Here is a 26,208-nt window from a genome sequence, read left to right as displayed (position 1 = left end):
AGACTAAATATAAATAAATAAACATACATACACATCCAGATCTTTTGTCTGATTTTCTCTAACTTCCACAGAATTACTTTTTTTTCTAACCTTCAAATGGCTGCACAGTGAGCTACAATTTAACATGTCCATTTCTGTGTCCAGTGCTTCTTGATCTGCATCTCCCCTTCCACCATTCATCCTCATCCCATCGGATCCTCCCCAAGACCAATTTCACATTTCCCACTTCCTTTATCGCACATGTACAATGAGTGTTCCGATTGTAAATCTTAAGGATCGCAGACAAGTTTAACAAGATGAACAAGCTGAAACAAGCTTGTTGGGGGTGTGGGGGGGGAACCTAGTAGGAAAGAGCTAGTATTCTATCTTTGACATGGTATGGTTTACCGCTTTGGTCATCACAAGCACTGAAGATGGGGACTCTACTACATAATTATTTGTCTTTATGTTTACATCACTCATATTCACATACAGATACCATAAGGATTTGCACAAATGTGCTTTTTATTGGATCAACCAAATGTTAGGAGATTCTTCAAACTGCCAAAGTCTCATGTAGTGATGTTATTTTGAAAAACATTGATTTTGAGAAATTACAGCATTCTGGTGAAAGGTCCAGTTAATGACATCAGTATGTCTTTGATGCCTTTAGACAAAAACGGCTTACAGTTCAATTAATGTTTCCCCTTTGGGTACAATTGACTAGGGAGGGCCTAGGACTGGACTGGCAAGTAATTTCTCCTATGATCGACCCTGTGTGTTATGCGGGACCAGTAGAGTAGTCATTTAAGCAGTAAATGTTTTGAAAGATAGATGTATTTTGTTATGAGGCACTTTTTCATTGTAGTTAAAACAATTTGTAACCAAACATTTCTTAATAATTTATCTTGCTGTTTCTTTAGCCATACTTGTTTTTTGGTGTTTGGTTTTTTGTTTTGTTTTTTGTCAGTCGTGGATATTGAACTCTGGGCCTGGGTACTGTCCCTGAGCTCTTCAGCTCAAGGCTAGCACTCTACTACTTGAGCCACAGTGCCACTTCTGATTTTCTGGGGGTTAACTGGAGATAAGAGTCTCATGGACTTTCTTGCCGGGGCTGGCTACGAACTGCGATCCTCAGATCTCAGCCTCCTGAGTAGCTAAGATTATAGGTGTGAACCTCCAGAGTCTGGCTTCTTTAGCCATACTTATTGGGAAAGTTATATTTGGTGAAAAATAGATTTTTCCCTTCCTTTATCTTTTACCCTTAAGTCTCCAAAAATGTTTCTACTGATGAATTAAGCAGGCATCTAATATTTAAATGCTTTGGAGCTGTGAAACAATATTTTCACACTCCATCGTTAGCTCAATTATTACATAAAATGGTAATGGGCATTAATGATGACTCAGCTGTATGCTTATAATGTCTAGAAACATGGCGATAATTCTGTGGCAAAAATACTTTGCCAGTGTTCTCTACCCTGTGAAAACTCACTGAAGAGCTTAAACATGTAAATGACTTGGAAACGCAAAGCTCGTGTAAGGTTTTGCCTTCGCTTCCCGTTCCCAGATGGGACTGGCTGCGGATTTCAGACCCTGGGCACAGTGAGTCCCACAACTGCAGAGAGCCGATGGGAGACGCAACGACACAACGCACAGCCTCGTGCCCAGCACACACGGGCCTGATGAAGCCATCCGCAGATTCTCGATTTCCCTCTCACCACCACTGTAGCCACAGCTAGGAGTTCCATTCATGGAGACAGCGCCAAGGCCTAGGAACTCAGAAGGCACAAATAAAATTAATGCTCTAGAGCTACAAAAACATAGTTATGGGACAGCCCAGGATGTTGAAGAAAGTGGTGAAAAGCATTCTAGAGAATAAGCCTTCAAAAGAGTAAGGAACTGGCAGGAGAAAATGGCAGCTAACTCAGAGAACACCCAGAGCCTGTGGGTTATGTCTTTTTTAATACGTTGGGCTCAATGATAAACTAGAAGAATTTCACCTAGCATCAAGAGGCTATATTGGTCAACGTATGCAATAGCTTGGGGCATACAGTAGGCTTTCAACTATTGAAACATTACTTCTGTCTTCCTTTCCCCTCTTCTCAAAGTAGCATCTGCTTTAAACACCAAACCTGTCCACAAAATAAATCCATCTAAAAGAAATTTTACAATAACTACACAGGTCTCTTGATCATCAAAAATTCTTGCGAGAGCCAGGCACTGGTGGCTTATTCCTGTCACCCTAGCTACTCAGGAGGCTAGCATGTGAGGATTGTGGTTGGAAGCCAGTCCTGGCAGGAAAGTCTGCATGGCTCTCATCTCCAATGAACCACCAACAAGCCAGAAGCAGAGCTGTGGCTCAAGTGGTAGAGCACTAACTTTGGGCAAAAAAAAAGCTCAGGGACAACACCTAGGCCCTTAGTTCAAGCCCCATTACCAGTGCGCACACACACACATGCACATGGACACACACACACACACACACACACACACACACACACACATTCTTGGAGGAACCACAACAGTTATCTTACTAAGTAGATTGAGATACTAAACACCATTAAACCACTGCTTTTTAATGGAGCAAATGTGATGACTCTAACTGGTAAATTTCTAACTTAAACTCTTCTGGGGAGACAGAATTGACAACAAGATTAGGAATAAAGTTTTCCTTAAAAGTTTTCAAAGGTGCCGGGCGCTGGTGGCTCACGCCTGTAATCCTAGCTACTCAGGAGGCTGAGATCTGAGGATCGCGGTTCAAAGCCAGCCCGGGCAGGAGAGACCGTGAGACTCCTATCTCCAATAAACCACCAGAAAACCGGAAGTGGCGCTGTAGCTCAAGTGGTAGAGCGCTCGCCTTGAGCTGAAGAGCTGAGGGACAGCGCCCAGGCCCAGAGGTCAAGCCCCACGACCGACAAAAAAAAAAAAAAGTTTTCAAAGGTACACATCTGGTCAACTGCATAAAGCGGTGCCGGTTCAACAACTGCCTTTGTGTCCACTTTTAATCCATGAAAGATGGATCAGATGCAGAAAACTGGCTAAAGAGTATCCAGAAGTTAATGTCCCCTGACCAAGACTGTGTGCAGAGAAGACAGCGGAAAAGGGGCTGAGCACAGAGGCCTCTGAAATCGTCACACGTGTGTCAGGCACACTCATACCCAACCCTCCCTCCCATTCTAACACATGCCCTTTGTGTGACAAAATATCAGCAAGTAAAAACCCCCCAGGGTCCCACAACTTCCAATCACATTTCCTAGAAATGGCTGTTAATGGGGAAAACATCCCCTTCTCAGAACTAATCCTAAGTGTAGAGAAATACGTTTAAGTACTATATGTTGTTCTCTCTTGTTTAAAAAATAAAATGTGTCAGTTCTGCATGAACTCTAGGACAATTTGTCTTTCTCAATACAATAAATTTCTGATGGCTACCAGTTCGTATTAGATCCGATGAGTTTCTTACTATATTGTATATTGATTTTCAATTTTCATTTTGAAATAATCTCACATTTATGAAATAAAAGAGAATTCCTATATAAGCTTCTGACTTGTCAAACACTGTTAGCTTATGTTATCCCAGCTCGGTCACTGGATTGAATTGAGAAAAGAACTTCAGTAAAACACAACTGCAAATCAAGAAACCTCATTCGAATTTTACCAACAGCATCTGATCCAATGGTACAAGCTATATTTAGCTGTCACGTGCCTTTGTCCCTTTTAATGTGAAATCACTCCTCTGGCGTTCATTGTCTCCTGACTAATCACGCTGTAGATTGACCTCTCCATTTACATTCGTCTGATAATTCCCCCTTATAAAATTTAGATAATTAATTTCTAGCAAGAATACCAAAGAAGCCTGTTGTCTCCAGGCCTAGGGAAGACAAACATACAGTGAAAATGGGTCACGAAGACAAAGCTCAGAACATGTGGGAATGTCAAAATCCAGGACATAGACCTCAATGTGGAGGGTATCCTAATAGCCAAATCCCAGAAAACTTCCTAATTACCACCATGCAGTATGGCTTGTGAATAGGAAGCTATGAGTCCAGAGTAAAGAAGATACTTTTTAAATGGAAAAAGAAAGTTCATCTTTACAGTAGAACTTGAATTCATGAATATAGAAGTCATGATGGAAAAAGAAACTCACCGTTTTGGCAAACACCAGAGTAATAACTGCTTGGGACAAGAATTCTCAATGGGTGTTAAAATTAGTTCAGGGGAAGTATGATGAGAAGTAAGATATTTGTGTCCTTCTAAAGTACCGCCCAATACGATACCTACTCAGAGGAAAACAGACAGTACAGAAGCCTGGCAGTCGGTAGCTTAGCCGAGCGATGTAGTGGGAAGGAAGTCCCCTGGACCTCCTGATGTGGCACACTGAGGATTTTTAGTGATGGCTAACTAGGGCCATCTTCACCAGCTTCACCCCACCTAGCACGAGAGGGAATACTCACTCCCCTCCCACAAATCACATCCCACCAGAAGGCTTAGCACTGGAATAAGAGCTGTCACAACCTCATCAGGTGAGGTGGGTACAGACGGAGGCAGAAGAACTCTGGATACCCCTGACCACGGAAAGAGTGTCTGAGGTTTAACCGACACAGAGATACATGTAGCAATAGGCAAAAGTACAAGGTGGAGCAGTTAGGATTCTAACGTATCAATCTGATGCTATTTCTAGGGGTGGCTACTTGGAAAAGACCAAACAGTTTGAATTGTCCAAAACCCCACCCAGCCTCATTTCCAGCCTCCAATCATAGATCTTTAAAAGTTAGAACAATACTGGGAAAGATCAAGAGCCAGACCAAAGCTAGGCACCAGCAGCTCATGCCTGTAATCCAAGCCACTCAGGAGGCTGAGATCTGATGATTAAAAGTTAGCTTGTGCAGGAAAGTCCACGAAATCCTTATCTCCAACAACCCACCCAAAAGTCTCCAACAACCCACCCACAGTAAGAGCACGTCTGTAAGCAGGCCCTGAGTTCAAGCCTCAGGACTCAGGCATGAGCACGCGCGCGGGCGCACACACACACACACACACACACGTTAATACAAATGTAGTGGTGTGGTTCCTAATACCTAAATATTTTACAACTAGCTTCATGCCTGAAAAGTGAATTCAATACATACATTTAAGGGCTGCTATAGTCTGAATTGTCTGAATAGTCTATGTTGTACTCTTTTTTTTGGGGGGGGGGAGATCAATCATGGGGCTTGAACTCTAGGCTTGGGCGCTGTCCTTCAGCTCTTCAGCTCAAGGCAAGCGCTCAACCACTTGAGCCACTGAGCCACTTCCAGTTTTCTAGTGGTTTATTGGAGATAAGAGTCTCACGAAGTTTCCTGCCCAGGCTGGCTCTGAACCATGATCCTCAGATCTCAGCTTCCTGAGTAGCTAGGATTACAGGCTTGAGCCACTGGTGCCCGGCTCTATGCTGTATTCTTAACTGGAGGTGAGGGGCAGTGACAAAATGGAGCTTTCATGAATTCGACTCTGGTCCTTATAAAAGATGTCCCAGAGTGCTCTCTGGCTCCTTCTGCCATATGAAGAACAGGGGGAAAAAACAGTTGATTGTGAATCACAAATTGAGCTCTTACCCAACATTTACAACTACCTGCATGCTGCTCTTGGACTTTTAGCCTCCAGCACTGTGAGAAATAAATTTCTGTTACTTGTGGTATCCAAATGGAGTAAAGAAAAAAAAAAAAAAAACAGAAAAAAGAAAGGAGAGTTGGTTCTGTTCCCCCAGGCAACCGCTTTGTGCTCGGTGAGTGGCAGAAAGTAAGCGGTGTGAATTTGAGTGAACCTACAGGTCACAGGAAGCTGTCAGTCAGCCTGCTGGGGGCCCTCTGTGTGGAGGAAACCCCCCAAGAAGCACCCAGCCCACGTGTTCTCTCCAGCCCAGCCTCACTTCCCCTGTCAGCACAGCCCTGGTCTATTCTCAAAAGATTCTTTCCATCCTACATGGTCACACACACTCCTGCAGGCGCGGGTGCCCGGCCCACCCTGGGGACAGTTGATCATGGTGGAAAACCCACAGCCTCACCTCTGTGCGTAGCAGGCTGTGGAATACAGGGGCACGCCGCTCTTCCCCCTTAACATGGTGGGCTTGCAGACGGGAAATCAGGCTTCCTGGCAAAGGGACCCAGAAGATGTGGGTGACAGCATTCTGGTTCTCCAGGTGTTGAGTTGAATGTGGCTCCATGAACAAAGGAAGGGAGGGAAGGACCTACAGACATACAGCCTGGGTGTTTCTCAGGGCTTGTTAAGGAAGAGGACACACACTGGTTGTCTTAATAGGCTTTTAGGAAAGAACAAAGCCATGAATAGAATGTGAAAGAGTCTACATGGGGGGTAGAGGGGGGCTTGGGGGGGTGTGGAAAGGATACAGAGGCACAGAGACACAAAGACAGTGGCTCCAAGATGCAGCTATCTCCTGATAGGATTCTCAGAACTGAGCAGGGGAGTCCTGCAGAGGGCATCATCTCTGAGACCAGAACAGAACAGTGCGGCTGGGTGTGTGGCTGGCACAAAAAGCCCTAGTGAAACGATGCTGCCTCAGCAGAGCCACACTGAGGTGCTGGCCCTGCCAGCACAAGAGGAGCCTGTGCTGGAGGAGCACACCTCCGGTCTCCCTTTGAACAGCCAGGTGTACACCCAGGGGCTGTGAGCATGACGGCTGTAGTCACTGGTCACAGCCTGGCCACTGTCCCCTTTATATGTGCATGCACACGGACACTCACCACCATATCCCGACACAACTCCTCAGGCACAGAACCCAAGCAGCAGTGTTAGAAATAGCGCTGGATGTTGGGGTATCACATAGGAAGAACGACACTAACTCACAGGGAACTTGGCAAGGCAAAGCTTACTTCTGCAAAAGGGTCCACCATCAGCCAAATTTCTAGCAAACAAGCCCTCAGAGCAGGCAGGCTGCTCCCTTTTTAGCCCTACCCCAGGCAGGCCCCGCCCCTCTGCTCACATTGGCTGAGCTCAGGTTCACCATCTGCAAAATTCAAGGAGCTTTTCACAGGATGTCTTCATTAAAGTGCTCAGAAACAGGATGTATGTAACTAAAATGTAATTAACAAGGTCAAGCCACCTGTCCAAAGGAGGGTCCCTTCAAAAAAAAAATGCTCTCATGAAGTCACAGAAAAGAAGCAAAGTATGATGGAAAAGATGCTTTTCTCACATAAACAGGTGCCTGACCACTTGGAGCAGACAAAGGGATGAGCCTGAAGCCAGGCCACAGGTCCTGTCTCCCTTGGTCTCGATGGTCTTACCAGAACCACAGTACTGATTCCATTGTCTGGCTGGTCCTGATAACGGTGAAGTTGAGAACATGACTGAGAAGGCCACCAGGAGAGGGACTGTACTTCAAGTCCATTACTCTTGGTGAGCATGCTCAGGCTAGAGGAAGGGCTGGCTTCTTGGAGAGTGTACCAGACCAGCCTGGCATGGTTTACCGTGCTGGTAAATGTGAAAGTGTCCCACACAAATCAAAGCCAGCACGAGAAGCTGTGCCTGAAGAACCCAGGAAGTTCCTGAAAGAACTGTAAAGCCAAAGCAGGAAAATTTTGAGCAACAAAATGACGTTCAATAGGATAATAATCCAAATGAGGTTAAAATGATTTTTTAAACTCTACAGTCCTTAGTAACCTAAACGAAGAAGTATGAGAGAATAGACTGATCTCCCATGCAGAAAAATTGCAAATAGAGGCTGGGAAGGTGGCTCAGTGGAAGAGCGCTTGCCTTGCATGCATGAGGCCCTGGGTTCGATTCCTCAGCACCAGATAAGCAAAAAGAAAAAAGCTGGAAGTGGCGCTGTGGTTCAAGTGGTACAGTGCTAGCCTTGAGCTGAAGAGCTGAGGGACAGCGCCCAGGCCCAGAGTTCAGGCCCCATGACCGGACCCCCCCAAAAAAAATAATAATAAAAGAAAAATGGCAAATAGTTTGCATACTTCTGCTATCCACCAAGAAGAATCTCCACTCCTTCAATCTGAGCTATTCACAGTACCTTCCCTCTACAGAGTACAATATGGAAAGGGATTCACTAAACAAACAAAGAGTATCTTAATACTGGAGAAAGACAAATTCTTCACAGACAGGAAATCAAATTTAATGTCATTATTGACAAATCATATTGACATGATGTCATTACCAAGGCACCTTACCTCCGCTTTTCATTCCCAAACCTGTAATTGCAATCCAGTAATGAGAATTAAAAGCATTCAGACATAGCCTAGGGGGCTGGTTGCTCACATCTATAACCCTAGCTACTTAATTGGCTGAGATCTGAGGATAGTGGTTCAAAGCCAACCCAGGCAAGGAAGTCCATGAGACTTATCTCCAATTAACCACCAAAAAGCCAGAAGCAGAACTATGGCTCAAGTGGTAGAACACTAGCCTTGAGCACAAATGCTCAGGGACATCACTCAGGCCCTGAGTTCAAGACTGGTACACACACACACACACACACACACACACACACACACAAATTCAGGAAAGTTATGAGACACTGGATAGAAGGCCAGACAATACTCCTTCAAACTAAGTCACCAAAAACAAAGAGTAAGTGACAAACTGTTTCAGCCTATAAGATCCTAAAGTGACAAGGGGACTAAATGTCCAATGGTGTTCTAGACAGGAGCCAAGAACAGTGGGTACTGGAGGAATGTAATAAAAGCAAGGACTCAGTAGGTAACAGTTTATTGGCTTATTAAGAATAACAAATGTATTGTACTGATGGTAGTAACAGACAAAAGGGGCCAGACCCAGGCTCAAGCCTGTAATTATAGCTACTTGGGAGACAGAGAACAGGTGATCACAGCTCGAAGCTGATTTGGGCAAAGAAAAACTCATGAGACTCCAACTCAACCAATAGCAGGGCACACTGGTATAGGCCTGGCATCCCCAGTGACACGGGGAAGCACAAGGAGGAATTCCACTGCCCCAGGTCAGTCTAGAAGGCAGTTGCTCACACCTGTAATCCTAGCTACTCAAGAGGATGAGATCTGAGACTTGCAGTTCAAAGCCAACTTGGACAGGCAAGCCATGAGACTCTTATCTCCAATTAACTAACCAAAACAAGCCAGACGTGAAGCTGTGACTCAACTAATAGAGCACTAAGCCTTGAGCAAAATGCTCAGAGACAGTGCCCCAAGATTAACACCCCCCAAAAAAAATGCTGAAAGGAACTAGAGGCAAAGCTTAAGTGGTAGAGTACCTGTCTAGCAAGTGCAAGCCCCAGGAGTGGCGAAAACAAATAGTAATAGACAAAACGGGTACAAGGAGTATGGGAAATTCAGAACTACCTTTACAACTTTATGAAAATGCAAATCTCTTCTGAAAATCAAGTGTGTTGTGGGAAAGTGTGGGAAGTGTTTTGTTCCACTATGCTCACGAAGGAGTGGACGTGGAAAGGGTTCCTGTAATATCTGACACGGGGACATCCCCTTCAGCCTCAGTTCCCCAGGGGACACCATGGCTCTGCCACCATTAAGCCCTAACAGTTCATCAGTGTAGAAAGCAGATGGTACATGAGTGAAACCGTGAGTCAGGGAGAGACTGATGTAGCCAACCCAAGCTGTGCTTTCACATACAGATGAGGAAGATCAGGTCCAAAGGCCTGAAATCAATGGCCAGTACAGGCTTTAGCTCTGCCCCCATTGGTAGAGCATCTGAAGCCTTGAAGAGTCACAGGCAATGAATGATGTCACCTTGTCCTAAGAAAAAGCCATTTTGCAGAGAAGGAAAAGAGGCTCGGAACAACCAAGTGACTTCACCCAGATACAAGGCAGACAAGCGATAGAGGGTCATCTCCAGGCCCACTGGCCTGGACAGCAAGCTTATTCCAGCTCCTTAGAAACCTGGAACTGAGAAGAATAAAAGGCAAAGGGTGAGACCTGGACAGAGCTGGAGTCTGCCCCAGGGGAATGATGGTAAAAGCTGTAACAGGATAGAAGTAGCCAAATGAGTGGCACTTAAACCAACTGAGTAACTGGTCTTCTTATGGGCCTTAACTTTATTTATTTATTTTTTTTTGGGTCCGGTCGTGGGGCCTGAACTCTGGGCCTGGGCGCTGTCCCTCAGCTCTTCAGCTCAAGGCTAGTGCTCTACCACTTGAGCCACAGCCCCACTTCCGGCTTTTTTCTTTTTGCTTATCTGGTGCTGAGGAATCGAACCCAGGGCCTCAGGCATGCAAGGCAAGCGCTCTACCACTGAGCCACCTTCCTAGCCCTGGGCCTTAACTTTAAAAAATAAAAAAAAAGAATTTAAAATTATGCAAAATCCCGGAGCACCAACTGCTCAACTTGATGAGAATCATACAGTCCATAGGAATAATTCTTTTCTCTCTCTCTCTTCCCCCCACCCCTCTCAGTGCTAGTACAGGGGTTTGAGCTCAGGGTCTCGGCTCCATTCCTTAGCTCTTTTGGGTAAGATTGGTCTCTACCACTTGAGCCACAGCTCCATTTCTGGCTTTTCACTGATTAACTGGAGAGAGGAGTCTCATGGATTTTCCTGCCTGGGCTGGATTCAAACCACACTCCTTAGTTCTCAGCCTCAAGTCAGGATTACAGGCGTGAGCCACTAGCATCCAACCTTCCTTTCTTCTCTTGAGAGCAGTTCTTAACTACTCCATGTCCTTGCAGGCTGTCAAGGGTAAATGAGAGTGTGCACTCAAAGCTTGGAGTCCCTGAGGAACAGTCTGGGCTAGTATCATTTCTACCATCCCTACTGGTAGTACCAGTGGCCCGATCTTCACATCATCATGATGACTACTAGTACCACCCCAACTACCTCCACTGACACTATTCTGCCACAGACAGTAGGACATTTGTGGTACCCAGGACTCACCTGTGTCTCCCAATGTGATGCTTCTTGCCTGGCTGCTTGAGCTGGGGCAACCTTCTTCTGTACTTGGTCTTCTTGTCTTCAGCTTCAGACTGGAATGGTTATCTATGCGGGTACCCCTCCAGCTCTCTGACCTTCTAGCTACACCACTAGTTACCCTGGTCTCCAGATGGAGACAGAAGATCCGACTTCACAGCCTCTCACACTATATAAGCCAAAGCAGTAGAAGACCCTCCCCATATAGGTATAGCTATGGAAAGATACATATTTTTTATATATGCACTTATATAGGTACAGACAGACATAGGTATGTATCCATTTTCATTTTCCATTGCTTTTGCTTCTCTGAGGACAGAGGTGACAAGTATATTTTAAAGCCTTTAAAGATGGAAATCATTTAACCATTCAGCATCAGGCTTACAGCAGGAAGATAGAAAAACAGGAAGGAAGGGAAATACTATGATCTAACCATCAACAAGAAGGAGATTGCACTGAAAGCCAAGGAGATCCAAAGCAGCCTTTTGAGTGACTAGATTTACAAGCATAAACCACTGGCAGTCATCTCCATTTTCACTTTCTAGGTCAATATCGTGTCCAGAAAAATCAAGTAAGTCAAGAAAATGGTTCCTATACATGTCCTTTGTGCATGTCATGATGCCAGCCAAAGAAAACTGAGAACATTCCTGGAAATCATGACCCAACCAGAGAGAAGAGCTGGTGTTAGGAAAAGAATCACAAAGCTTACTGAGGAGATTCTGAGCATTGAGGATCCACAGCCTGACCTTGGCCCTAATGATAGCTGTAATAACGAAGACCATCAATCTGTGATGGCTGTTCCTCTGGGCAGTCAGCTGTTGGATAAGCTGGACTAAGGCCCAGGAACACTGTATTTCTCTGCAGAGAACCTGACCACTGCTCCCTCCTCTACAGAGCCCTCAAGGAGCATCACTGAGGAAGCTCCTGAGTGTGGGTGTCACCATGAATGGTGGGGGACAGATTCTATCAAAAAATAAAATAAAATTAGGCACATTTTCCTCCAGACTCACTAACCCCATCCTCTGCATATATGCCTTCATGTTTTGACATTAATTGAACTGTCTTTACTGCTAAAAATAAATTCGAGGTCAAATATAATGCATCAAAAAACCTCAATACAAAACCACAAGAAATAGTAGTAGCGGGCCAACACCAGATGTGATTTGAAAAGATGTTTGTTCTGTTTCCAGTCTAGGGTTCCAAGTGGGCTAATCATTCTTACTACTGTCAACACTGAAGAAATACAGGAAGCAACCTTTACCTGTACCTGTGAAGAAGTACAGGAAGCAACCTGTACCCTGTGGCTAAAGACCAGGGCTGCAGGAATCTACAGATCAGAGAAGGCAGGGCTCTGTGATGCCCTCTTACCAGTGCCAAACAAGGCCGGTGTGTGAATAACAGGCAGGGATTCAAAAGAAGCAACCAGGGCAGGTGAGGTCAGGAGCCCAAATGGCCCAGGGAAGGGTCAAAAGAGAAGAGTCAACTGTCATCATTTGTTTTCTGTAGTTGATGCAGAATCTCTGAAAGAAATCTGTGAAAAAAAGAGTTCTAGAGACTAAAAAGTCCAAGATTTGGGCAACTGAACCTGGTTAGCTCTGGTGACAGCCTCAGGGAAGGACTAATAGATCCATGTGGAGGAGAGAAAAGGGACCAGACTCTCTCAGTATCTACTTCTCACACACACACACACACACACACACACACACACACACACACACACACACAGAGCCAGGCGCTGGTGGCTCATGCCTGTAATCCTAGCAACTCAAGAGGTTGACATCTGAGGATCATCTTTAGAACCCAGCTTGGGCAGGAAAGTCTGTGAGGCTCTCATCTCCAATTAACCAGCAGAAAGCTGGAGGTAGAGTTATGGCTCAAGTGGTAGAGTGTTAACCTTGAGCAAAAAAGCTCAGGGACAGCACTTAGTCCCTGAGCTCATACTCTAGTACTGGCACCAAAATAGAGAGAGAGAGAGAATTGTGAGTACACTGGAGGACAGAACTCTGACGGACAATGAAGCTTCCTAACTGCTCATCAGCAGCTCAGCTCTGGGGAGATTTACTCACAAACATCCTTCAAGAGGCACAGGAGGCAGCACCCTGTCCAGCAAGCATCCTGCAGAGAGAACAGAGCCCTCCTCATCCCCCAAGTGCAGTCAGCCACATCCACAAAGGCTGTACCTGTCAATTCAACCAACTGCGGATGAAAAAGAGGAAAGAAAGAGCTGCATGGAGACTCAACATGTGCACCCTGTTTGCTTGCCATTATCCCCTGAACAATTACAGCAGAACTATTTGCAGAGCATTTATATTGCGGGAGGTATTCCAAGTCAGCTAGAGATGATTTAAAGTATACGACGTAGATTATATGCTAATCATATTCTATTCTGAATAAGGCAAGCATCGTTAGACTGGGGTATCTTTGAACCAGTCCCCCAAGAAAACTGAAAAATGGCTGTTCCTAATAGGTCTGGAATACCGTAGGTGTGTACCTGTGCCCCTCACCTCAATGCAGGGCAAGGCCTCACACACTCCATCTCCCAATGTCATGGGAAGGCTGAGCACCCAGCAACTGAGAAAAACAAGCATGTGACACAAAAAGGCATGGGTAGGGAGAACAGTATTGTGCAATTCCCTGCACCGGCCACACAGTGCCGACTGCTGAGCACCCAGCGTCCTCCTCACCCTCTTCCCATCCAACAGAATTGTCCAATCTGTGGCAGCCATCATGCATGTCAGTTTCCATGTCATCATGGTATTTATTCTTGCTAGCATCTTGTTAAAGAATAATTGCCACTAATCTCATTCATTCCTCTGAACCTTTCAGAACTTCGATCTTCTTGTGTGTTCTCTCTCTTTCTCTCTCTCTCTCTCTCCTCAAACCATCCCTCAGGCAGATTTGGGCATAGGTAAAAGGCTGGGGAAACAGTATACCCAAGACTTTGGAACGGCCTGGGAACACAAAAGGAACATTATATGGAGTCACTAAAGCACATTTTAAAAATTAATAAAGAATACCACTCCTGCTACTCATAATCGTAGCTATTCAGGAAGCTGAGATCTGAGGATCACAGCTCGAAGCCAGACTGGGCAGGAAAATCCATGAGACTTTTTTTTTTTTTTTATCCTGGGGCTTAAACTCTGAATCTGGGCACTGTCCCTGAGCTTTTTTGCTCAAGGCAAATGCTCTTCCACTTGAGCCACTTTTATTAGTAGTTTATTCGTGATAAGAGTCTTAACAGACATTTCTGCTTGGGCTAGCTTCAAACATGATCTTCAGATCTCAGACTCCTGTATAAAGCATGAGCCACTAATGCCCAACTCCTGAAATGGAGCTGTAGTTCAATTGGTAGAGCACAAGTTTTGAACAAAAGAGCTCAGGGACAGAGCCTAAGCCCTGAGTTCAATCCCTAGGATTGGCACACCCCTACTCCCAAAGAAAGAAAACAACAAGGACACCCCTTTTTCTGTGTGGGAGCACTTCCTGTGCCATGCTGGGCTACCTGTGAAGCTCTGTCTTTGCTATATCTCATTCATCCCCAGAGCATCTCAGGCCACTGGGCACCACCAGTAAGGTCCCAGTCTGCAAATGCAGAACCTGAGTCTTAGTGAGGCTGAGATGTTTGTCCCAGTGAAGGAACAGGAAAGCCTTATGTCTGCCAGAAGCCCTTGGTCTTCTCTTCTCAGCCCCTACCCCTGGGCAGCTCAGGTTTGTGCAGCTGGAATACGTGATGGAGGCAGAGGAGGAAATGCTGAATGGGTTGGGCTGGGAGGAAGAGTTCACAATCTGGGTGCCCCAAAGGTGTTCTGACCTGATTACAGAACCCTCCCTCCCTCCCCCACCCTGCTTCTTCCCCTCCTTCCCCCAACGTGGTCTCCACATATCACAGCTAGGAAGCGGGACAGGCATGGTGGGATTCATCTAAGAGCACCAGAACGGGGCAGGTGTGGGCCTGGTGGACCTAGCATAGAACAGAGCCAGGCCATGGGGAAGGGGCAGCTACTGGAAGCCAGCCTGCTGAGCAGTTTGTAGGAAGGCAGGAAGACGCATGGAGAAATCAAGAACCACACTTCAAGTGGTGTTGCAGATACTATCTATCTCAAAAGCTATTTTTGCTCCCACAAAGCTCAGAAGAACACCCCTTACCTCACGTCAGTTCTCCAGATACCCCAGCGTTCATTCAGGGAAGGATGTCCTAGATTTGCTTCTGGAGGGCTTACAACACTTTTTTGTTTTTGCAGGTTGTAAGTATGGAAATCCCAGGTGTAACAGGATTCTAGAAATACACAAGGAAAGAAGGAGTTATCAGCATCAGTGTGCACTTCGGGTGGACTTGGTAATGAGATGTTTCACTCATTTGAAAACTACAAGCTGCACATTTACGGTACGCCAAATGACAGTCACCAGGAAAGCATTTATGTGCTACTGTTATGTGCCAAGCCTTGTGTTAGGCATTTTATTCTTGGAAGATCAGCTTTGATGCCCATTTTAGGCGTCATGCAAGAAATCAGACCAGAACTGATGCTCCAGTCTTCCTCGCTCCTATGAAGCTGTTCATTTTCCCTACTGGAGTTTTGGGTTTGGATTTTTTTGTTATTTTTTTCTCATTCTTGTGTCCATTCTTTGTTCATACTTCATTACTTTATTCTGAAAAATGCCCTGTCTTGAACACACAACCTGTCATGTGGATCATGGGGATTGTGTGGACCACAGAAGCAACATCAGCTTACCCTTGATATAACTTTTATCTATGCCAATGCTATCATCTAGGGCGTGTGACACATGGCCATGATGAATTACTCAGGGAACCAAGAAAAAAAGTGACCCCATGAGAGATTCTTATCTTAACTGATAGTGAAGCAGCTGGCTACATGAGGTAGCCAAGGGGTTGGGATGATGTGAGGATCGAGGGTGTATGGACAGACACCTGGATATTTCACTGTGGAGAGAACATCCAAGCTTCTCCCAGGCCTGACGCCCAGCCTGATGATCCCAGACACATGCATCCTCTTGCCCTCCAAGTGGATGGTGATGAATCTACAGGGCATCTGGAGAAAGTTAAGTTCTTCCACTCACGCTTCATGGATTATGGTGCCCCTCCCCACAGACCAACCTCCCTCAAAGCCCCCAGCAGATGAGCAGGCAAATCACTCATGACAGAGCAAAGGAAGGGAACGAAGTCCCAGCTCTGGGAACAGCTTGTCAAATAGCCTTGCCTCAGAGCTGGGAAGAGAGCGCAGGTAGCTTGCCCTCCCCACCACGAATTTCCCCTTCTGGGAACAACACGGCCATAATTTGCTTGTCTGTGGCCCTCTGGGTATCCCCTCCTCAGAAAGTCCTGCCAACCAGCAGTGCATTCAGTGGCCATCCTGTCATCTTCCCAGCAGGCAGCCATCCTGGGCCATTGATACCAGGAAAGCATGCTTTTGCTGTCTTGTCAAAATTCAGTTGCTTGTTACCCCCTTCCCCGCCCGGCTTCCTGGCTGGTGGTGGTCTCTTATCAGAAACCCTGGGGCCCCATGAGCTCTGCCTGTGCCAGGAGCCTCATCAAGTTCCTTTAGTCTCCGAAGCTCTGTTTCTTATTTCAAGGCTGTGCTCTGTAGGTTAAGTGAGCATCTTAGCAGATTTTTGCACTAAAAGCACCTAGAAATGTCAGCCACTAAGGAATACCTCTTAAGCAAATGCTTGAGCCTTAACTTCTTAGTCACCTCCTAATAGAACATAAAAGGTCTTCCCTCTTCTTATCTCACTACAAGGGCTTACTCAGAACAGGGGACCAGCAGTGGGGAGAATTGAGTACATGAAGACCATGAGACTGCAGTACTGCACGGGTCCACAGCCCTCCAGCTCCGGGTCTGGCTAGGGCTCTCACTTGTCAGTTTTCTCATCTGTAAAATGGGCTAGACTGCCATACCTTCATCTCGCCAGGTTGCTGCAGAATGCTACTGTGTAAAGGAAGAGCTCAGTCATGTCCTGGAGCAATGGGATTCACGGTGACCACTGTCACATCTGTCAGCATACTCTGTGGAAGCTCTTTCTCTGAGGGTGGCTCCTCTAGAGAGGAAGCATCCACAGCACAGTGCCCCCGCCCCGAGGTCCAGACAAGTGCAGCCATCATTCCTATCTTATAGAAACAACACTTGGATGGGCTAAGGAGGCAGTCAGACAGCCACCAATCAATACATGACATAGTGACTGGTTTGCAGACTGGCTACTAGTTTTTCTGCTAAGGCAGAGTAGTTGGATGAATAATAACTGAACTCTGGCATCTACAGAAAAAAAGGGAGGGAGGGAGGGAAGAAGAAAGGAAAGAAGGAAGGAAGGAAGGAAGGAAGTCTTCCAAGGCAGTTGAGCTCATTTTGATTTTGATTTTTTTTTTTTGCTTGTGCCAGTCCCAGGGCTTGAACTCAGGGCCAGGACACTGCTCTTAAGGCTTCTTCCTCAAGGCTAGCACTTTACCACTTGAGCCACAGCTGCATTCTGGTTTTCTGGTAGTTAACTGGAGATAAGAGTCTCATGGACTTTCCTGCCAGGGCTGGCTTCAAACCATGATCCTCAACTCTCAGCCTCTTGAACAGGATTACAGGAGTGAGCCACCAGCACCAATGTGATGAACACTTTCATGTGTTTAGCCACACACAAGCAATGCTTCATGAAAATTAAGAAGCTAAAATGTCAAAGTTTCTCTTGCAAACGATTGCTGCGGTAGCAGGGAGAGAGCTCTGGGCAAGCCACAGGTCTCAGAGCATGGAAGAGAACAGCAAGGTCCCAGCTTTGCCTTAACATACCAAACCACTGAGTCACCTCCCACTTACAGAGGCTAGATGCACAGCACAGGCCAGCCAGCCTAATGTGGGCCACTGTGAGAAGGCCTGCTCAGACACACAGCCACCCCAGCAGAAGAGGGGAAGAGGAAAACCAGCAACCAGCATGTGTGAGGGCCTGGGCCTGAAGGATGAGGTGACCAGCCCCCAGACTGTCCTGCCATTTCCTTATTAATGCACGGTCCTCCCAAAGACAGGACATGAGGTGGCTCTGTGGTCAGCAAAGACACACACTGGACCTGGCTGCACAAGCCCTGGGCCACAATGACAACCCTTCCCTGACGTCACTTGGGACCCACAGCGACCCCTCATTACCGATACTCTGTGCTCTGCAGAACATCTGAGGATCTTCACTGCCAGTGACAGGCAGACCCAGCCCCCACGGGGCCCTCTGGAGGTAAGAGGCAGAGACATAGCCAAGCTCAATCCCCTGGTCACTCTCCCCTGGGATCTGACAGCAGAATTCCAAGAATGTCACAGGTACCAAGTTCCCGGTATACCACAGGTTCACTACCCCTTCTCCACAAACCCAAAGGCAAGGCCTTCCTCTAACCAGGAGAGGGAAGCGACAGTGTCTGGGCATCCAAACAACCGCCGCCAGGGAACTGCTACATGCATCCGCAAGGCATCTGTACCACCAGCAGGGCAGCCTGACCCTGAATGCCACCAGGACAGTGACTGCCCCAGCACAAGGGACAATGGAAACATAGATGGCACAAAGACCAACCAGCCCGTGGACAGGGGGGTGTACTGGGCTGGAGAAAACAAGCCAGTCATGAAATAAGCAAGCACACGTAATTTCTAATCTGGAAATCATCTACACGATATCCAGCCACGCAGATAACCCTAGCTGGAGAGTGGGAGCAGCCACAGCACCCAGATGCTTGGGTGTCCAGATTTCATCGTCAAGAGGCCCTGGTTTGTTTGAGGCTTCAACTCCCAGCTGCCTGGAACTTCCCCTGGAGTCCCATTGGCTCAGAGACTTGACATCACTCGAGTAACTGGAGACTGGAATTAAGTAGAAATATTTATCCCGTTTTCTTCTGTGAGTCATCAAAAACTATAGCCCAACATCTCTCTGCGATCACTTTGCTCTTTATGGAAATGAACTTTCCATTCAGGAAGCAGAGGCTCTGAGCAAGGAGGAGGAGATGCAATCAGGGAATCTTAGAAACTGAGCTTTACAACGTTGGTGGGAGGGGGGGAGAGATTGGGATTAGGATTGGGAGGGAGGGGGGAAGCTGGGAAGGGATGTGAAGGGTAAACAAAGGAGGAGGCTGCAATGCTTGGTAAGAAATGTATGCATTATCCTGCTCATGTAATTGTAACCCCTCTGTACAGTATGTTCACAAATAAAATTAAATTAAAAAAAAATTTTTTTAAAAAGAAGGAGACTTAGAGATTGCCTGGCTCGACAACCTCTTCGCCAGCGAGGAGAAGGCTACTTGGAGAGGCCGGGCCATGAAAGCCAATGAGGAATGTCGCTCTGGAGGATCCTAACCACAAGCCACCTGTTTCCCACAAAGGGTGTGCCAGGAGGGGCAGGAATGCCTTCTTCCAAGCCCAACCCCAGAGCAGGGGGCTCTGACATCCCCACCTAACAGCTCAAGGAAGATCCACCGCCTCTGCAGAGGCTGAGGCTGGGAGCAAGAGGAGGGAATCTAACTTTAGAAGCCTGTAGGTGTCCTGGAAGGACAGACGATGAGGACCACTATGGTCCCATAAGAAGGGACCGATGTTCCGTGTTCCCAGCCCAGCTTCCTTAGAAGGCTGCACGGAGTGGGACAGACAGTACTGGAGGGCAGAATCTCCAGTGAGGTCTGAGGGAGATGGCAGATGGAAGAGTTTCTGGAAGGTCACCAGTACAGGGAGGTTTCCCTGGGCCATGACAGAATCATTTCACCCACCTCAAACTTTCCTTTCTAGACCTACATTTGCATCCTGCTGTTCCTCACAAACATCCTCTCTCAACAGAAGTGACAAATGATTAAATCATCACCCTAAGTCAATGGTTTCATTTCTCCAACCTTCGAACCTCCCTTCCTGCCAGAATACTTGAGTCCTGCCACCCAGATCAAAACCCTTGATTTCTGTACAAGGTTTTCTGATCACCTGGGTGACTTGCGTAGATAAAACACACCCTCTGCACAAGAAAGAAGCTGGAAGAAGGGGAGAGTTCTTCTGACAAATGTGTTCCCCATTCCCCAAAGCATACACTATGCACCCCTCTCCAAGTAAGTCCTTCTCCTCGCAAGGTAAAGAGGTTGAACCAGGCAATCTCCAAGTCTCGCTCTAATCTAAGATTAACTGATTTCATCTCCCCCTCCTTGCTCAGTCTCTGCTTCCTGAATAGAAAAGAAAGTTCATTTACATACAGGGGAAAAAAAAGGCTAAGTGATCGCAGAGAGATGTTGGCCTGTAGTTTTTGGTGACTCACAGAAGAAAACTGTATAAATATTTCCACTTAATTCCAGTCTCCAGTTACTCGAGTGATGTCAAGTCTCTGAGCCAATGGGACCCCTGGGGAAGTTCCAGGCTTCTGGGAGTTCAAGCATCAATGTGCATAAGAAAAGCAGGGAGTTCCCCACACATTCAGGTGTACCAAAAGAAGGGTTGTGAGGGGAGACTCCCCTCCATGAGAAAATGCCCCATACTCATTCAACTCTCCATTTTAATAAGCTATCTTCTCTAGACAGCTTGGGGCCCACCTACGGCTCAGAGTTCATAGTCCAGGAAGTCACACCCCCAGAATGAAGGCTGCCTCTTCCAGGAAGCCAATGTTGAACCACTGAACACCTAAAAAAAAAAAAAATTCCTAGGTCGTGAACTCCTAAGAGTTACAATGGCCAAAAATAAATAAATAAGTAAATGTAAAAACAAAACCCAGTAAGGTTTAGGTTTTTATTGCTTAGATTGAAACTTGTAGCGTACACTAGGTGTATGATCTTTGACAATATACTTGTTCCATGCCCCTGTTTCTTCATACATAAAAATGAAGACTAAATATAATAGTTGTTCAGTTAAAGAAAAAGTAGTAATGATGCTGATGTGTAAAACACGTCTTTACCTCTGTTTCCCCAACATCCACTGTAGGAAAAAACTTGACAAAACTTCTCTTGAATGATTAAATGATGATTGGATTGACAAATAAATGGATCCAAGTATTCCCTGAGCAAGGAAGCTGTACCTGAAGCTGCTACACAATGAAATAAAGGGTACAACAGATTTGGTGTATTACTTCTGTATTTAAATATCATTTATCCCAGTTCTTAGGTCAACATTAACCATGAGGAAGATAACTAAGCTATTCATGGAGGACTTGTGATCAGCAGCTTGGAAATAGGGAGAGAATGACAGAAGACATTTGTGTTAGCCAATTCCTCCCCCTCTTCTCATGCCACATGAACCACAGTACCCCAACCCACAACAGCCCAAAGAGACAAGCTGGGGGTCCGGGGCACCAATGGTTTCCATCGCAAGGAATGTGGACTCCGGTGTGCCCCTGGCAGTGACAACTTAACAGAAGGCACTGTGATACCAAACCACTGAGCTCAGGGAACACAGGCAACAAGGTGGCCACCCGAGCTTCAGATCGCTGAGAGATCTCCTGCCTAAGCCATCCCCGGAGTGTCCCCAGTGGCTTTGGGCACCTAGGCTGCCATTTTACTGAAGTAGACGGGGATTGGGGTGAGGTCAGGAGCCTCCATCCTGAGAAAGCAGCTGCAGGGTTAGAAACAACCTTGAAGAAATCAAGACCCTAGTCTCAATCTCCCTTACTGGAAAAAGTCACAGACCCTGGGAGGCCGTCCTTACTCAGAGTCCCACCAGAACCTCTACTTCTAAGGGAACTCTTTCCTGAGAGTGTTGCTCAGAGATGTAGATAGAAGTGTTGAGAGGATGGGGAAAGAAGAGGAGCCCAAGTTTTGTGCAAACCAGAGTAGGTCCTAAGTACAATGGGTAAGGCAGTTATGAAGCCAGGCAGCTCACAGAGGCTCAGGGAGTATAATATATTCTAGAAAACACTATCACCTTTGGGCTGTGGTTGGATGTAACTCAGTAAGAGCTAACTATCGGGGCCATCAGAGGTGGCAGGCTGAGAATCAGGTTGAAGGTCATGTGTCACAGGGAGGCAGTACAGCTCAGGGTTGAAGCTGCCAGGCTTAGCTGTGAGCTACCTGGGCTGGACTGGAGGCTCCACCACTTCTTCCTGGTTAGACACACAGTGGGGCACACCTCCCTGAGGTGTGTGCTCCGGGGCTAAGCGCTCAGACGTCCTCAGGGGCCTCCTGGACCTGGTCCCCAGTGGTGTGGAGCACATGACACTTATCTAATGTTAAGTAAGCAATGCTGGTGTCATTCGACTCGGGTCACAGGCCTCCCACTCTGCTCTTTGCAAGTATGCTCCGCAAAGCCCTAGGGCCCAGGTGATTCTCCCGAAGGCCACTTCTGAGGACTCAGTGGAAAGAAGACAGGGACAGTAGGACTATAAGTTGTTTTAACCAAAGAACCTTTCCTCGACCTAGTTTCTTTACATTCTCCACTTTACCAAGAAAAAACTAAAGCTGGGTGTCAGTGGCTCATACTTGTAATACTAACCAGGAGGCTGAGATCTGAGGATCACAGTTGGAAGTCAACAGGAATATCTATGAGACTCTTATCTCCAATTAACCATCAAAAAGTCAGAAGTGGAGCTGTGGCTCAAATGGCAGAGTGCTAGCTTTCAGTGACAAAGCTAAGAGACAGTGCCCAGGACCTGAGTTCAAGCCCCAGGACTGTTGTGCACACAAGTACACACACATGTACAAATATATATACACACACACACAAACTGAAAGCTCAAGAAAGCAAGGTAGCCAGGTATGGTGAAGCACACTTGTAATCTCAACACTTTGGGAGGCTGGGGGAGGTTGTGACTGGACTATAAAGTAGAACCATGTCTCCAAAAAGCAAAGAGGAGGGGTGGGGGGAAGAAGAGGAAGGAATGAGGGAGGGAGGAAGGCAAGGAGAGTGAAAAAAAGGCCTAAAAAAAAAATCTTCTAAACTCAGTCAAATAGGTGAGAGGCAAGAAAGGGGAGCCACAGCTGCAGGCCTTGAGACTCACAAGTTCGCGGGTTCCACAGGCACCCCAAACAAGCCTGAGAGTCCTCTTCCCCAAAACCTGGAGATGAGTGCAAATGGGGAACCGTAGGGCCCCTCCCTCAACTCCCTAAGTCCACCTTCCCAGAGCCACTTGCTAGTCCTGGGACCCAGGACTACAGCTACAAGAGATGCTCTGGACCTGTAAAGGAAGCTCACATTCACAAGTGCCAGGAGCCAAGGTCCAAAACCAATCTCCTTGTCAAAAATCAGATCTATCCAAGTTACTTGTGCCTTTCAATTTGCCCCCAAAGGTGTACACACACACACACACACACACACACACACACACACACACACATACACACACACCAAGCATTTGCGTGACTTCTCCCCAAGAGGAAGGAGAGAAAGAAAAGGAAGATGACTTCTCACAAATGTGAGTGCACTCAAGTGACCCCAGGGTCAGCTATCAACCAACACATCAGCTCATGAAAAGGAAGGAAGCCCCAGCATCGAAGAGATCCATCTTGGGGAAGTCACTCATCAGACCCATTCAGCGCGCCCCTCTTTGGTGTAAGGTTTAGTATGTTCTGACAAGCAGCTATTTTGTCCTCAATGACAGAGCAGTAAAAAGAGGCTCAGGGAGTTTACAGGGTCAGCCAGGTTTGAATACATACTACATGTGTTCTAGGTAAAGCCTGTGTAAGACACGCTATATCTAAGTCTCTCGCTTTTCTGGGTGTCCTTTCAACTAGAAATTCTTTTAATGTAAAGGAATTAAGTTTGTAGGAGCCAGGTATTAATCAGCCAGAGAACGGTCACTTCCCAGACCAGAGCAGGGGTGAGGGGAAATGCACTAGTGACCACCCTCACCGTGCTCCAGAGCAGAGCTGTGCTCTGCAGAAGAGCTGATTCTGCAGCTTCTAAGTTGAAATTCCACTTTCCACCCTGAGCATCCTGCCCAGGTGAACATGGACATTTCTAGACATCTGAGCATGCGCCACTCTTTCATAGGAGCATCTTTAAGAGCCATCCTGGCTTCTTCCAGCCGGCCTCGGCCTTCTCAGGGAGGAGGGGCAGGGCTGGAGAGCCCAGAGCGGGCTCCAGGTAACAGACGGTGCTAGAGGAACCTTCAAGCCTACAGGATGTGGTGGGTGAGACAGCAAGAGAAAATCAGAGAAAGCGATCAAAGGGGAGCAAACATTCCCCTAAGTAAAAAGACTTAACAAGAACACCGGGGACCTTTCTTTTTCTTCCTCTTCTAAAAAAAAAAATTTTTTTTTCAGGTAGAAAGGCCAAAAATAGTTGAAGGTATGCCTCAAAGTTTTTCTGAAGAAAAATATAAATAAATGCACCCTTGGTTGTAAGTGAAACCTAGGAGCCAGGGTGAAATTTAAAGTCACAGAGACCAAAGGGCAGTTCAGTGATTTCTTCAGAGCAAGCAGAGAATTTCAAGCCCACCCTTCCAACTCTCGGCAGCCATGGAAGGCAGGTTGGGCAGCATTTTGTACAAAAGGCTCAATGTTGCAGCTCATTCGTTTTAAGTAAAGACAGCATTGCTACTGGCTCAACTTGAAGACGTCCCCATGGAAAGCAACGAACTCGGCTCAAGAAGCAGCCAAAGTCAGCACTCTCAGAGCTGGTAAACAAGCAAGGGGTGGAAGAAGGGAGAGACCACACTAAGGAGTAACACACACACACACACACACACACACACACACACACACACGCACGCACTCACTCACACGCACACACAACAAGAAACCATTTTGCACATATTGAATTGTAATTTTTTAAGCTAATAATACCTGGGTGTTGATGGGCTTGTGGTGAATGAAACTGCATGTCCTGGGTGTGAATGGAAACACATAAACAACCCTATTGGAAAGTAATTTGGCAACTTGGGTCAAGAGTCATAAAACTGTGCCTTCGGCTCAATAATCCAACTGCTGAAAATTCTTCATCCAAATGGTTTTCCAAGAGGAAAAAAAGCAATGTGTTCAAAGGTGCTTACTGCACCTTTAGCAAACTTAGAAACTTTGTTGGTCACACAGAATACAACTGGTTTTGAATATGATTTATCAACTTAATGAACTACTACTGACCCTTACAGATGATCCTTTATAAAATGCTTTAATAAAATGGAAACGCTTTTATAATATAAAATACCACCTAACGAAGAGTGGCTGCCAAATGATTCTCCACAGGTTCATTAATCAATGAATGGCCAGAATGTATTGGACAGCTGAAACAACCTGATTACTCACGATATGGACTATTGATCTGGTTCTTTAGTCTTTTTCCACACTTTGGAGTTATAATGCTGTTGGTGCAATAAATGATAGTGACAGTGATGATGGTTATATTTTACTGCTGAAATTTCAATAATGGGTAAAATACAGTGATCCAAAACCATGGGGCCCTCGAATACACTCCCAAACTGGTCTCTCACCAGAGACACAGTGAGCTCAGTATTAGCCATGCCAGCCTTCCTGGTCCCTCATGCATACCAGTCTCTGACTATCTCAGCTTTGAGAGACCCAGGACTCTCCTTCCTCTTGAGGGTACCCAAAGGGTTCAAGCAGGAGTAGAAACATCTGATTCTCTGTGTATTCAAATGCCCACCCTCCTAAAACAAACCCTTCAGAGAGGTCTAGAAATGATTAAAGCCTGAATTTCCTTCAACTGTTTTTTTTTTTGGGTCTTGGTTTTTGGGGTGTGTGTGAGCGTGTGTCTAGAAATGATTAAAGCCTGAATTTCCTTAAACTGTTTTTGTTTTGCTTTGTTTTGTTTTGTTTTGGGTGGTGGTGGTGGTGGTGTGTGTGTGTGTTGGTCTTGAACTCAGGGCCAGGGTGCTGTTCCTGAGCTTTGTATGCTCATGGCTAGAGCTCTACCACATAACCCACAGCCCCACTTCTGGGGTTTTGGTGGTTAATTGGAGGTAAGAGTCTCACAGACTTTTACTGCTTGGGCTGGCTTTGAACTGCGATCCTCATATCTCAGCCTCTTGAATAGCTAGGATTATAGCTGTGGGTCACCAGTACCCAACTAAACTGAGTCTCTTTTAGAAAACCCTGACAGCTTCTGCTCATGGTTTCTGAGTTTAGGAGAACCTTTAGATTCCTGTAAGCTGGACTGGGTGGGTGGGATTCCAGCACAGATGGAAACCCCCAACAAGTACTGCAAGCAGCCACGGACAAGTCAGGGGTCAGCACCTGGCAGCAGCAGGGACCTAAGTCTAGTCCTGAAACCCGGTTTTCACATCCATAGGGCCAGGGCGAGAACTCAACAGGGCTCGGATCTGAGTGTAGTGGGGTCTTCCACGGCTCCCATGCCCTAGGTCTCCTCCTCAAGGGATTTCTCTCCCAGGTCTTGACATGTGCATGCAGGACAGCGGAAGGCACACCAGAAAAGAGCTCAATGCCCTGAATAACATCCGGGT

The 26,208-nt window shown here is 46.4% G+C and overlaps 1 long non-coding RNA gene across 2 annotated transcripts in view; it reads right to left on the bottom strand.

The window, feature by feature from the left end:
* Positions 1 to 26,208, bottom strand: part of LOC105992351 — a 123,705-nt gene that overhangs the window by 51,867 nt on the left and 45,630 nt on the right. Inside the window, exon 2 of one of the 2 annotated variants that reach the window (XR_001175399.1) lies at positions 15,010 to 15,139. This is a non-coding gene — a long non-coding RNA (uncharacterized LOC105992351). Of the gene's footprint in view, positions 1 to 10,830; positions 10,856 to 15,009; positions 15,140 to 26,208 lie in introns of those variants that run through there. The other variant, XR_001175401.1, reaches the window with a different exon arrangement.

Source organism: Dipodomys ordii, unplaced genomic scaffold, assembly GCF_000151885.1.
Source record: "Dipodomys ordii isolate 6190 unplaced genomic scaffold, Dord_2.0 Scaffold82, whole genome shotgun sequence".
In the NCBI taxonomy this organism is placed as follows: Eukaryota; Metazoa; Chordata; class Mammalia; order Rodentia; family Heteromyidae; genus Dipodomys; species Dipodomys ordii.
This window is presented reverse-complemented; position numbering and strand designations above follow the sequence as displayed.